Here is a 15,409-nt window from a genome sequence, read left to right as displayed (position 1 = left end):
TTAATCACAGAATTCTGACTTTAATCTTAGAATTCTGACTTTTTTTTCTCAGAATTCTAACTTTAATCTGAGAATTCTGACTTTAATCTGAGAATTCTGACTTTTTTTCTCAGAATTCTGACTTTAATCTTAGAATTCTGACTTTTTTTCTCAGAATTCTCACTTTAATCTTAGAATTCTGACTTTTTTTCTCAGAATTCTCACTTTAATCTCAGAATTCTGACTTTTTTCCCCGAATTCTGACTTTAATCTCAGAATTCTGACTTTTTTTCCCCGAATTCTGACTTTAATCTCAGAATTCTGACTGAATTCTGACAGCTATCAAACATGTTAGCATCAATCCATAGCCATGTCTGTTTTAGAGATTAGGTCTCTTGTTTTAATCACCTTCTGCTCTTCCATTAATTAAATAGCATCACCGGGGCACGTAAAAAGTCGCCTAATTGTGTAATTTTCCACCAATGTGTAACTGGCCCTTCCAAAAAACTCAATCTTTGTCAGTAAAGCTGAGTGCTCGCACATCTCTTCCTTCATGGTGCCCATCTACATTAAGATCCGCAATTCTGAGATAAAAGTCAGAATTCTGAGATTAAAGTCAAAAATCGGATTTTTTTTCCCCATATTAAACTGAAATAAAATTTAAATTTTGATTTCTGAAATAATCTTCCTTATTAGGGTTCTTTGTTAATAAACTATTTCATTTCAAGAATTGTAATAGGGTGACCATACTTTCATTTGGGAAAACAAGGACACCTTGGAGCGGGAGATGTCTGTTGCATGCACTCACTTAACATAGACCTACGTAATCCTACAATAACATGATCTTTACAGTTGATTTATTAAAAATGCTTTTCAGTAAACGTCAACAGCAATAACTCCAATAACAAACGATAATTTCATTCAAAATTTATTTATTAAAAATGCTTAACAATTCCTGTAATGAATGAATAGCACAATGAAAGAATTAATGTCTCATCTAAACATCCCTCACTTAACAATAAAAGTTAACAATAACTCTCAATTCCCAATAACAGATGATACTCAGCCTCAGCAATGAACGAAATAATGTCTGTCCTGTAGGCTATTGGAAAAAATAAATTAACAAATGAGCAAATTAACAAAAAATACCTCTTGTGTAGCAAAAATTATTCAAAATGTACCAAACACGAACAAACATATCAATAGACTATCTTTACTTTCGTTGTCCAGGTGGCTTTTCAGATTCCTAGCACCTCCATTGGACACCGAGACATATGTGCACAAGGCCTCCCATTTGTCTCGACCCGGTCTGAAAGCGGGGAAACTCTTTTGTAAATCATCGGTAAACATACATTTGCGCTTTTGCGTGTTTTTGGCGTACTGACAGCCATGCTATCTATATTCTGATTAAGAACAGGGCTGCCCGCACTGACGCGGCTCAGGGATTACGTCACACGCAGCGTCGTGCGCAGTGCCCTAGTGCCTGTAAATGTAATGGTCCAATTAATGTAATTTAAAAATCAGGACATTTCCTCACTTTCTAAAAAAAACCCGGGACGCCCGGGTAAGGACATATCACGTCCTTACCCGGGCGTCCCGGGTAAGGACGTGATATGTCCTTACCCGGGAAATACGGACGTTTGGTCACCTTAATTGTAAGGATTTCTGAAAAGGGGGTGAAGGTTGCATCAGGTCTCAAAGAGTATCAAATAATTTATTTCAACTCCATCTGAAATATCTCATCACCCAAACAAACTCATCTTACGTGTAGCAAAGCAATACATGGTAATAAAGCATTTCTCATTCTGATCAGGGAAACAAAGGCTGTAGTTCAGCAAATAATGATTGAGTCTTTAACCTTTTAGCATGAACAAAAAGTTAGGGTATGACTTTTCTTTTATTCCAGTTGCAAATTCTCATTCTGAACATTTTTAGGTGTTTTTACAACTTCCTATGTGGGTTATATTTGACTGAGTTTGGGTGTGAAAAGTCAATTAGACACTTTGTTTGAGCTTTACTTATAATCACTTTGATGAGTTAAAGGGTAGGAGAAAAAGATCCCTGAGCAACATTCTTATAAAAAGTAAAATGTTTCAAACAATACATTTTGCTGCTTGTTAACAAGAACGTAGAGATTACCCATCCTCTATGGTATAAAAGCAAAGAATTGTCCAGTTGGAACAGCCAATCTGTCAGGCTGGGTGGAGGTTTATGAGGACCCAAATGCAGAGATGAGTTTGCAGATTTAACCCTGACACAATGTGTCCATTTCTAACCATCTTATCTAAATCATTCGAATGGATAAAGAGACTTATTTTAGTTGGGAAAAATAGTGGAAAAACAACTAAGCTTAATATAGATATGAGTGGAATCTCTACCACAAAGCAAGAAGCACCCGTTCCATTCATTCATCCATCCATTTTCCATCACGCTTATCCCAGCTGAGGGATGAGGGGTGCTGGTGTCTATCTCCAGCTGTCTACGGGCAAGAGGCAGGGTTCACCCTGGACAGGTCTCCAGTCCTCCAGGGCAACTGTTGTGAATAGCTATTACATTCAGTTCCCAGCCAGCTGGGAATTCATATGTTCTGATACTTTAAGATGTTTTATGCCCTTCCTGGTAGGGGTGGCAAATATAATTTTTTTAATCAGATATTATTCGGATTGTCATATATTGTTTATGAACACACGTCCTACTAGCTGTGTGTTAGAACAATAAATGAAATCGCGACTCAGGCTCAAATCATGGTCAAACAGTTAATTCTGCAAATACATGGAATAAATTCACCACAACTTCTGTTCAAAATATAAGAGTTTATTAATAAAAATCATTCAGCTCCAAGTCAAACATATTTCAGTTAAAAACTCTTGACTAAAACTAGTGAAATTCAACTAAACTACGGTAAACTACTATGTACAAAGAGGAAGGGAAACATGGTTGAAAACCATATTACAGTTTAAGATGGCTTTTGTGTTTGAAAACCAAAATTTATCAGGAAGAATTTGGAACATGATCAAATTCTATTTTCACAAGTTTAATTTAATTTTCTGCAGGGGCAGAGCAAAGAAGAGAGGTCTCACAGCTGCTCCATGAGCCAAAAACTTCTTCCTCTTCTGCGGTCATCATGTCAAGATGAAACATGGACACTGGTTCTGTTGGGATCCTCAGGCTTGCCCACCAGAGGGCGCCGAGGATCCTCTTCTGCTCTCTTTGTCTTTTCCTTAGGGCTGGAGTCACTGTCAGGTTCTGGAGATTACCCTCTGCCTCCAGCAGAGTGCGCCGTGGGTCCTCCTGAGCTGAGCCTCTCACACACCTGCGGCTGATCTACTAATCAGGAGGACCACAGTATTTAAGCTGCCTTCAGACCTGGATTCCACGCCGCAGTGTTGATCTTAGTTGGTTAGCTTCCTGAACCTTCTGCTATTGACTGAGTCTTGGTTGTTCCTAGGTTGAGACCAGATTCTGATCTCTCTTTATCTGTGCCTCACAGGAATCCTGTCTCCTCGTGAAGCTCTGGACGAGCTTAACCTTCTGTCTCCTCGTGAAGCCCTGGATGAGCTTAACCTCCTGTCTCCTTGTGAAGCTCAAGAAGAGCACCCTCCCTGGAACCCAGTCTCTGGTCTGCAGCTCTGGAGGAGCTGCATCTCAGAAAACCAGTCTCAAGCCTGAAGCTCTTGAAAAGCCTAACCAGCTAATCTGCCCTGGTGAGCCAACCCGAAGATCTCTTCATGGATGAAACCTGACGACTTCTCTGTGGAGTTTCCCTAGAGGTTCCCATGTAGATTTTCCCCGTTGTTCCCCGCAGTGAGCTGGAAGCTCAACCAGAAGAAACCTCAGACCTAAACCCCTGTTGTTCCCTGCTGTGAGCTGGAAGCTCAAATCCTGTCTTCACCCTTTCCTTGCACGGACTCCAGTGAATCAGCCCCCCCGCCTGAACTGTTATTCACGTGCTTGTGCCTTAAAATAAACTCTTTGGACTTTTTACCAGTGCCTCTGTGTGTGTTCTGCATCTTGGGCTTTACTCTTAGAGAACCCATCATGACAGGTTCCTAATGTCCAAAACCACAATCATGGCACAACAGCAACACAGAGACAAAAAGGAAAGACAAGCATTCACACACACACTCAGACCTAAGGAGAATCAAGAGAAGCCAATTAACCTGACAGTCATACTTTTGGACTGTGGGAGGAAGCCGGAGTACCCGCAGAGAACCCACGCATGCTTATGGAGAGCAAACTCCATGCAGAAAGGCCCCGGGGCGGGGTCTGTCTGAATGGAGTGGGTCTATCAGGTGCCAAGCACCTGTTCTAAAACTAGATAAAGATAAAGGTAGATCAGTTTAGCCAAATACAAAAACAAATTGTCTGAGAGAGTGAGGTGAGTATTTAAAATAATGAACTAATGATCACACATAAGGGGGGGGGGGGGGGGGGGGGGGGGGGGGGTTTGGCTGAGCAAGACCCCACACTGCTTTTCGGGCACCCAAAATGGCAGCCCACTGCTTCTGAAGGGGATGGGTTAAATGCAGAGAATTAATTTCATTGCTCTGAACTTGTGACAGTGTAATGACTATAAAGGGGGAGGAAAAAGCTGGGATTACTCCTTCAGGGAAATGTTGGGAGAAATGGCGAATTTTCAGGGCTTGTTCCAGGGTGTGTGCTGTCCTAACAGCCAACCAGTCCCAACAGCTGCTTGGGGACCTGGGTTTGAATCCTGCTAGTGTCAGGAATGGCATCCACTGTAAAAACTTCTGCAAAGTCTATGAGCAAATTATAATTCCTTGCTGTTGCCTTCGCTTCCTGTTAACCCTTGGCCTTATGTCTCTCTCTCTTTCTGTTTTTCTCTTTATCATTTTCATTTCTGTCTGTGCGTCCAGTGGATCTGAAATTGTCTAACATTTTTTTTAAGGACACGTGCATTATAATGAATGTGTCCCTATAGTCTGGGGTTCCTTTAGATGTCTAGGGCTCTTGTCGCCTTTATGTTGGCGCAGAGCTCTGCAGGGCGAGTCTGTGGCCATTCACACATGCTATTGAGCCTATTCTCCTTCTAAAGAACCCTTATAAACCCATTATATGCAAGCATACCCATACATATGTATCACAGGTGTTTGGCTCCAACCATCCACGGGTACACACTAATCCTAAATACTAGGCTATATACATACTGCAGCTATATACAACTCTGAACAATATTGTGTAATCATCATAGGGTTTGCTTAATGGATTTATGTATTAGCTGGGTTTCTATAAGATGATTGTTCTTGTTCTGGGTAGTTTGTCATGTTTTATTTTGTCCTCTCTTTTCTTTCCCTCTTGTTCCATGGAGAGGTGCAGCACCAGACTTCTAGGGGCTACTGTATATTTTCTGTGTTGTTTGTTTTTGATTGAAGTTGATTAGAAGAGCAGTCATATATCCAGCTGGGATTATTTTCTGTATTTGGTCCAGCATGGATTAGAGAATATTCACTATAAATTTAAACATACATTTGACATACTAGTAAAAAATTATCTCATCAATCAGACATGGCAATAACATGTTAATATCTAGATATATACTTTAAATAAAAGCCAAATTATAGGACATCTTTGTCGATGATTAGCATATGTAGACCTCTGACCAAAGCTACAGCCATGCTACAAGAATGTTGCAGTTTTCAGTTTTAGTATTTTTCCTTCGGCTGTTTGTTTGACATGTTCAATTCTATTTGCGCTATAATCTCCTGTGACTGAGGCTGTCTCTAAACAGCAAGGAGTGCTGGGAAACCGTTGCTTCATAACTCATTATACAAAACCAGGCAAAATCTGATACTAGAGCAATATTTTGTTTCGCCTTACAAAAATAGACAATACAATTGCAAGAGATTCGGAAGAAGAAAACAAGAGTTTCATGCTGGTGGTTAAGCAATGGAAACAAACAAAATATGTTATTTTCATGTGTATTTACAGATGTTATTGGCAGGAGAAATCTAATTAGAAACGCAAGTTTTAGTTGTATATGAGAGAAATAAGGTAACTGTTACCCACAGTTTATGTCTCTGAACAGTCTTGAAAATATAAGCCTTTTATCTACCTATTTACAGAACCAGGAGCCAGGGAAACATAATACAAATGTATGGATGGCAAAATCAGTTTAGAAGAAGAACTTGATTTATTATTATTAAACAGAAATGAGAAGAGGAGAGAATTAGGAGAAAATCTGAGCCTTTCCTCGTGAATCCATTGGGTTTTACCATAGCATTTATTGTGGCAATTAAGAGAGGGAACATAATAATTGCATATTAAACAGAGTGTGCAGACCATACCTAAAAAAAACAAAAAAACACATTTTGTTTTCTTTGCAAGAGGCACAGATACTCCATCTGCAGCTGAGGCACAGAAATAAAGCATCATATGTTTACTAAGTCCTGGGAGATTTAACAGAGAAGAGGCAGCGTCTTTACAGGATTTCCCATAGTCCTGTAAAATAAACACATTTTATTGTCTTAAGGTAGAAAAATAGAAAAGCCTCATGTTTTATCTTGATTACATTATGCTCCTTTAGCTTCAGTGTGATATGTGTTCTGCAAGTAGAACCGGAACAATGTTCTTTCCTATATTAATTGTGTTTTTTATTTTAAACCAGCAACAAGAATGTGTTAGTTTGTAAATACCAAAAATAGGTCAGGAAATAAAACTGCTTTTGATAAATGTATATTTTTATTCAGGTACAGGACAATGAATCGTACTTGGATAGAGAGCAATACCAACATCTCTTTACATCCATGAACCTTGTATATGTTGTAAAGAAGTAGCCATTTGTCATGATCTGGCCTGTTTGCTCTCCCTTAATTAGTCATTCCTTTCACCTGTCGTTTTCCCTTCCTGCCTCTCTTATAATTTATTCCTCTCACCTGTTTCCTCTTAGTTATATTCAGTTCAGCCTGAACATTCAGTGCCAGATCATTACTTGTCTTTCCGTTAGTCTGTCCATTCAGTTTTTGCCATGGTTCATGTCCTGGATCCTGGCAGCCAGTGGAAAGAGGGTTTTTGTGTTTGCCTCATCTCCTGATCGTCCACTGTTCCTCCCCCGCAGGGTCCTTTGGGTTTTTGGCTCTGTATGTGGGGAGGTTCAGTTTTTATTCCAGTAGGCCTGGCTCCAGGGAGGGAAAACGACAGGTGAGAGGAATGACTAATTAAGGGAGAGCAAACAGGCCAGATCATGACACCATTACACTCAAATGAGATGAAAGCAAAAGCTTTCAATAAATATTATTTATTGATAAATTGCATATTTAACATTGTTTCAGTAATATAATTAAATATATGTAAAAGATGCAGCAATACTCATTAAAACAAAATATCATTAAAAAGTTCATTAATTTCAGTAGCTTTATTATATAATACATTATATAGGTTAATTTCAAATATACTGTTTACAACATTGGTGAAATTTATTTGAATGATTTCCCAGTATAAGCTACTAAAAATATATTGTTAGATTAAAATATTAGATCAGATTAATAATGCAAGAAACTGTCAACCAAACTAACATCATTCACAAGATAGTGTCTTACTACCGGTATTTTTAATAATTATATTACAAATGTAAAAAATATAAACCTAAAAGAAAAATTTAATCTTTGTTTTAGGTTTTATTGTTATGATGTATTGCATATCCAATGTATACAAATTGCTAGCTAAACCACGGACCAACCCCCATGATGTCTCCAAGGTACTGCAACATGGTGGCGCCCTTACCAAAAAATATAAATCAAAGTGTCCTTTTTACATTTTTCACATTTGTAATATTATTATTGAGAATAGTAAAATACAGTGTGTGGAATTAAGTTTGTTTGGTTGAACATTTCATTTCCCCTCTAAAGGGTATAACTTTCAAAAGGTACTTTCATCTGAAAAACAAAGCTCACTGGAACAGATATTTAAATGTATCCAATATTACTTGGTACTTATATTAATGCTTGGACTCCTCTTCTGCTCATCAGGGACCAAATCAGCATAGCATAGTTGTTAAAAAAAAGCCCAAAGTGTTCAAAGGCCAACAGAAGGATTAAGTTCCTTCAGCAAGTCCTAGTATCCTGGGTGTTCTCCAGAAACACCGAGGAAGGTGTCCAAGGGGCCTCTAGAAAGAACCAGCAGACAGGCGGACAGACAGACAGACAAATCCAATAATATCTACATATATATTTAGAATTTAACCTTTTGAACCTATTGAAATGTATATCCTTGACTCAACAATCATACAAATTCCATCTTTCTCTTTTACAGACACCAGTTCGATCAAACAACATAGATCTGTTCACACAGAGAGTCTCAGATTAGTCTCCAGAGGAAGGACAGGGAGAGGTCATCTGTCGTTAGAAAGGCTGCTGCTTTGATCCATGGCTTTTCACATCAAGGTGTTCTTGAACTAAACACTCAAATCCACTTTAACTGTGATTAGTTCACTGGCCTGTGTGTCTCTGAAGAAGAAACAGACTTTGTTATACAGGGTTAAGGTATTAATACACCAATGTCTTGTTTTTTTGTCCTGTTTTAGAAAATTTAATTCAGTTTATCTATATAATGAATTAAAGATTGTTATGGGCCTTCCCATTTGGGACTATGAGTTTATTTTCCATTATATTCAAGTTGTCTTTAGTTACTCTCTGTTGCCCCTTGTGCTTCTTCCCTTTCCCCTTGGCTTCCTTCTAGTTACTTCCACTCACACCTGCTCCATATTAGGCTTATTAGCCCATCCTTTGTTCTGTTTTATATTCTCCACCTCTGCAGTCACTCAGGACTGGTTCATTGTTTTTTGTTGTTTGCTTCTTCCCAATCTTTGGCTCCCCACGTGAGTTTCCCTTGATGTTTTTTGTTCATTTGTTTCTTCTTATTTCTGGACCTCCACCCCACCATGACACATCTAAACCTAACCATTAAAGTCCTACTTTATCATTTGAAGGCAATGATAGCAAAATTCATACCCTCTGAACTAAAAACTTTCAGTGAAAGGAGCAACACTAAGTAAAGCGTAATTGTGAAGAAAATGGAAAAATACCAGTTTTTCAACATGGAAAAATAAAATATCTAAAAACTGTACTGTCCATTTTTTTTAATTGATCTTATATTGTGAACGATACAGGTAATAATGTTAAGTGCAACTTGTAGCCACCACTAGTCCACTAGTTAGTAGATTATAGAGTCCATTTCTATTTTAATCGCACAGTATTTTCAGGGCTATACCCAAACATCCGCCCTAACCCCTAAATCCCTCTATCACTATAAGGAGCGGGGACTATATAGGGGACTTTATAGTGAACTCAGTTAACTAATCTTTCAGACAGATGATCACTGCTTTTCACTCCCCATTGGTCACATGACTTTGCCTCCACGCATGGTGCCTGTGCCGTCTTTGTTATTAGCTGCCGCTGTTGGTTAGTGACAGCCTATGGCGACAGCGGGCGTCTGTGACACCAAATCCTAGGGGTGTGCATTGGCACTGCCCTCACGATTCGATTCGATTACGATTCACCAGGTAACGATTCGATTCAATTTTTATTCTACGATGCATTGCGATGCATCAAAATCCCATTGACTTCGTAAAATCCGAAATGTGCCCAGATATCCACTTTCCAAGCTTTTGGTGCGTTTTTTAATTAGGCCTACCCGTCTATCGCAGTCATCTCCCTCCGCCTCAGCCATCTTGATTGTTGTTGGTATGCCCCTGGAAGTAATTGAAACTTTACAACTTGTCCATTTGAGGCCAGAAAATAAACAGTGACACAATCGATTATGGCACGTTGCTGCATCAACGCTGAATAGAGCATGCCCCGCATTGCAATGCATCGCTGAATCGATTATTGTTGACACCCCTACCAAATCCCATGATATATCTCCAGGCTATATCTGCTGATTTATTGACTTACTATTACTACTATTACTACTTTTGCAGGTGCATTGTGGGAAATTCCACTACTTTGTCATTCACTAGACGTTTGGACGCTCATTTAAATGGGGTAACCACAATATAGTGCCCTATATAGGGCTGATTAGGGTGGATATTCAGACACAGCCAGGGTGTTCTGTATGCTTCAATGTTTTTTTTAAATGTTAGAGATCAAAAACTAATGTAATATAACAAAGATAGATAGATAGAAACGCAACAAATGTCGTAGTAGTAGAGGAGTTCAAGTCAGGGTTGGGTTATAAAACAATATTCAAAGCTTTGAACATAGCAAAGTTTGATCCATAATATGAACATGGGTGAAGAACAACCTGAAACTTACCAATACCCTTAAGCTGACTGGCTGGACAATAATTAAATGTAGTAAATTGTGTTATTTTATTAAATAACTTTAGGACTCCACTGGCTCTGGGGTTGGGACAACAAATGAAAGGGTGGATCATGCTGAAATCATGGTCAAAGAGAAACAAGCTGTTTGCTTAGGCTTTGTCATGAAGGTGAGACCCATGTAGGAAACACTGCTCAGATTGACCAACAATATGGTTTATTAAACAAACCTTGTTCTATGCTTATGCCTCTTTTGTGTCCCTAATGAGAGTCAACATTTGAATCATTAAAGGGGTCATAGATTGATTCTATAGGGTATGTGGTGCTGGTCCTTAAGGTCTCTGAATAGGGTGTGTAACATTGGTTGGGCTGAAAATGTCATATTTGCTGTTCTATGAGCCCTAATGCAAGCCTGGTTAAAAGCCCTAGAATGAAACGACAGGTTTTCTTTCTTTTATGGTATGCTCATGAATATTTAGATGAGCTGTGTGCTGATTGGTCAGTTTACAATGAACAAAGCTGCTGTGCAAAGATGCATCATATCAACAAGCACTCACTCACTGAAACATCGAAATTGTTGATATGGTAGGGTGGCCAGCATCCTCTTTTTCACGGACATGTCTTACTTTTCATACCTAAAAATCGTCCGTGATTTTGGTCAACTACAGTGCAGCACATAGTTGAAACACACCGGGCACACGAACTGAGCCGTCAGCTCTGGGGCTGGTCCAGGGACCCCGGCGGACGGGGACAGGGAGTCACCAGGGAGCGACCGAACCCGACCCGGTGACGGTAGCCTTGACACAGGCAGTCCCCTGCTTCCCCCGTCCTCCGAAAGAGGAGGGGCGGCTCATGGCTCTCTGCTGAGGTCCGGTCCAGTCAGCAGCCCAGCAGTCGACACTTCATAACACACACACACACACACACACACACACACACACAAACCCTTGTGCTAGTGAATTTTGGGGCATGACAAAAGTACAGGCCAGAACCAAATAAGGCAACATCCCGAGTTTACGTCAACTGGATTCACCCGTTTTATGGTGGAAGTTTAGAATTGTGAAATTTGCAGAGAAACGAGGTGTCATTGGGGTTTGAACTTGTCTGTACGCCCATTTCACTCACTCAACTGTTGTTATTCATCAATGACAATGTAAACTCGGTTTTGCATTCTATGACCCCTTTAAAGGGCCTGCTATGCTGCTTCTTTAGACAAGACAAAAGTAAAAAGAAACATGATACTGTGAAACGATTTCAACTCTTTGAGACATAGATGGGAAGAAATATTCAACAAAATAATAGAGTAACAAAATAAATATAATGACATTGAGGAAATATTAGATGAGAAAGAGTACTCTAGAAGAACTTGTGTTGCCATTTACGGAATTCTAGAAAATGGCCGTGAAAACCCAATCAACAGTGTATGTCTGTGTAAATTCTCAGTTATTCCAGTCATGGCAGGCCTAGATTGGAAGCATGTTGAAAGCACAGGCATGGTGCATTACAATTTCGGAACGATACTCTCATATTCAGTGATGGAAGTAACGGCGTTGAAAGTAACGGCGTTACTAACGCCATTACCTTTTTTAGTAATGAGTAATTTAACTAATTACTTTGACTGTAACTATAATGCAGTTACCATTGCCGACACCCCGTTACTGAACGTTACTCAGGTCGCACAATGAACCTTTGTTTCATGATAGGACTCGTGCGCACCTCGTCATGAGAGAGGGGAGGATGAGAATGGCTGATGTATAGTGAGATTACGTCTGTCAGTTGAGTAGGTGGGTGTTTCTGCTGGCGGGTGTTAACGTACAGCACACACAGAGAGATGGAGAGTGAGGAGGACTAGCAGCAAAACAGCGTTTTCAAGTTGGAAATACCGGTGTAACGTCGATCTGCGTTTCCCCATCAGATACGGTTTCCCCTGCATCTCCACACAGTGCAGGTGGCACGATTCACCGCGCAAGTGACAGGAAACGCGCATGCTCGCTAAAGGCGCGTAACAGCCGCCCTTTGCTCACACCACAGGGGAACTACGGAGAGCGTGAACAATCCAATGCTAGCTTATATAGAGAAAGGGAGAAATCGGGATGGATGGATACATGAGTATAGGTAATGCAGCCTGATGATATTTACACCGCATCAGATAATGTTCCCCCCATGTTAAGCAGGGGAAATGCTATCTGGCGGGGTTCAGAAGCCCATCAGATACCGTTCTCCCCATGTTAAGGAGGGGGAACGCTATCTGGCGACGTTTATAGGCCCGTCAGATACCGTTCCCCCCGATGTCATTTACGTTGAGTTGCAATAAATGCAAAACTCTCTGCAGGTACTTGTCTTTGTCGTCCGCTCTATTCAGCTGGCTTTTGAAACACATGGTGAGAAGGTGGGGGCCGGGTGGTAAGGGTTACGGGGGCGAGAAACGCAAAGTAACGCAATAGTTACTTTTACTAGTAACTAGTTACTTTTATTGTGGAGTAACTCAGTTAGTAACTCAGTTACTTTTTGGGGGAAGTAAATAGTTACTATAACTAATTACTTTTTCAAAGTAACGTTTCCAACACTGCTCATGTTGGTGTGAGAATATGAGCGTATTTCCAGAAAAACTTGACGCCTACATAAAACACCTCCAATTCAGTCTGAGATGCAGACAACAAAAAACTGATTGACATTTGGGTATCTGAAGCAGAAGTGTGGTTGCCTTCCAATTTAAGCCTTTTTAGCATTTCCATTGGCAGTGTCTCACTTGCCTCCTAAATTCAAGAACGAATGCATTTATTTTAAGAAAAAATGAATTATTTAGAGATCAATTTTTTTTCTAGTGTTCACGTTTGAGGCCACAATGTAAAAAAAACTCTGAAAAACATTTAACTGCTGTACATTCTTTTCTTATCTTTTGTTCTGTGTTGAAACAAAGTAAAAGAAAGATGCAAGAAATAAATCCAGATCCAGAAATGTAGAAATATGAAGGGAGTGCAAGAGAAGAGGATTATGCAGGCTGACACTGAGAAAGGCTGTTAACAGGAGTAAAACCTAAAGGACACTGAGCCTTTATTAAACGTCTTTTTTCTTTTTATGATAATCACTTTAATGATATAATTAAGGATATCATGTTAAGTCCCCCGCAGAATGCTGCGTAGAGAGATTTTAGATCAAATAGTAGCGATGTATGCTGCCCCTAATTTGGTTTGACTCTACAGAGACCTCCGGCAGCTCCAGTTTATCCGTCACTGTTTGCTCTGACAAATGAGAGGAAGAAGAAAAGCATTAAGGAAATTTCCGTTTTTACATTTTGTGATTTGGCTCTCATATGATGAGGGCTTTAATTTAAACCTACAGATGATCATGTGACATAGTCTCTTTATTGAATCAGTGTATGGTGGGTTATATCCAAAAAACAAAACAAAAATAGAACTGATGTGAATTTTATGTGTCATTGACCTCTCTTTCACATGCTGGGAGCAGCCAAATGTCGCTGGCTGTTGGTTTATGCAGATGTTAGACGTCCTTTCCAAGGACGATGCAAACTCTCATACTTCATAGACAAATCTTTTTGAATTTAATTTACAGAAACAAACAGTTTGTGTAAAAATGTATTCCCAGTAGAATTCCATCCTCTTCTTCAGTTGTCAAACGTTCCTGCCCACATGGATCAGCTCCTCCTCCGTAGAGTACACAGAACGTGAAATGCTGGATTCTGTCAAGCAGGATATGATTTGCTGCAGAGTTACTCTTCAGCTGCAACGTCAATATACACTCACAAACAGAAGAGAATGATGTGTGTCACACAGAGGTCAGATGAAATTACTGTGGAGTGTCCTGGGGAAATGGGATGACCATGAGCTGAGGTGATGACCTTTAATGTTCTGCACAAAAGATCTAAACACAAAAAATGCTGCAACAACCTGGTTGCAGAAGGGTGCACCCTGGGTTGTTCTGATTCACTTTTAAGAATGTTATGTCTTGGGTTCTTGTTATTTAAGTCTCCTGGACATAGGCATGGGTAATAAACCATGGTTATGTCAGGTTCCCCAGAACCAATTAAAGTCGTAGGGAAGTCATACTGAAATGTCAAATCATTCTGGCGCAAACATGTATATAAATGTACTCTTTATCAGACAATATTGTCCCAAAATTTTGAAAATTTCTATTTAAAAAAAAAATCCTGTCTTATAATCTGTGGGGGTTTTTTAGGTATTTTATGCAGGCCAGTTAGTTATACGTCAACTTGTACATCTAACTTCGGCCAATCATATATCAACGGTCATCTGTCAATCAAATTTTTTCGGTCATAGCATCTTGATTTATATGTTGCAGCTAATATATGCAACGGTTGAAATCAGAATAATTTCCTTTCACATTGAGTTCCATCCCAGTGTTCACGGGGATGGACGTCTGTGTCTTCAGCAGGCGTAGAGCTAACAGAACTGGCAGCATTGCGAGGCAAGGGCTCAAACATGTACGGCTATAAGCCTTCTACACCAAACCAAGCTTCTGCCGCCCTGGCGTCCTCTTCCACAACATCTTCATCCTCGCTTTCCTCCTCTAAATAAAAAATGTATGACGGAGGAGACTCATCCACGACCTCAGACACTAAACTCTAATCCTCTTGCATGTTTCCACTGTCTATAGCGTTCCTTAACAGTGTCGTTGTTGAGTCACCAATTTTGTAGCAAAACTTGCTTACGAACCTTCCGCCACAACAATCTCGCCCTCTTCATAAACGACCAATCACATTAATTTTATTCACTCGTATAAAGTTGGGCACCACTCGGGAGAATTCGGGACTGCAACCGTTGGAACAGCTGCTTCTGTCACGATTTGGTGGTGTTGGTAAACACCAAATGCAGAGACGAGTTGGTTGAGATGAATTTAAGTGTTTTAATGGGTTTTCAGGTTCTGAGGCAGGAGGTAAACAGGCTCAGAGGCAGGAGTCAAAAATCCAACAAAAATATCTTAAGAACCAGAATCTAGGAGACATCAGGGAAAAACCAAAACTAAGAACCAGGAAGAGACAAGGAAGGACGACAGAGAACTGACCAGAGGTTTGATGAGATGTAAGACGAGGATCCAGCAAACAAGAACTGAAGAGGGAGGGTTTTTAAAGGGGACAGAGACAAAGAGAGAGCTGACGAGGAAATTGGCAACAGGTGC

This window comes from Cyprinodon tularosa, unplaced genomic scaffold (genome assembly GCF_016077235.1).
Source record: "Cyprinodon tularosa strain WSP-4 unplaced genomic scaffold, ASM1607723v1 ctg593, whole genome shotgun sequence".
Lineage (NCBI taxonomy): Eukaryota > Metazoa > Chordata > Actinopteri > Cyprinodontiformes > Cyprinodontidae > Cyprinodon > Cyprinodon tularosa.
Note: the sequence above shows the minus strand (reverse complement) of the source record.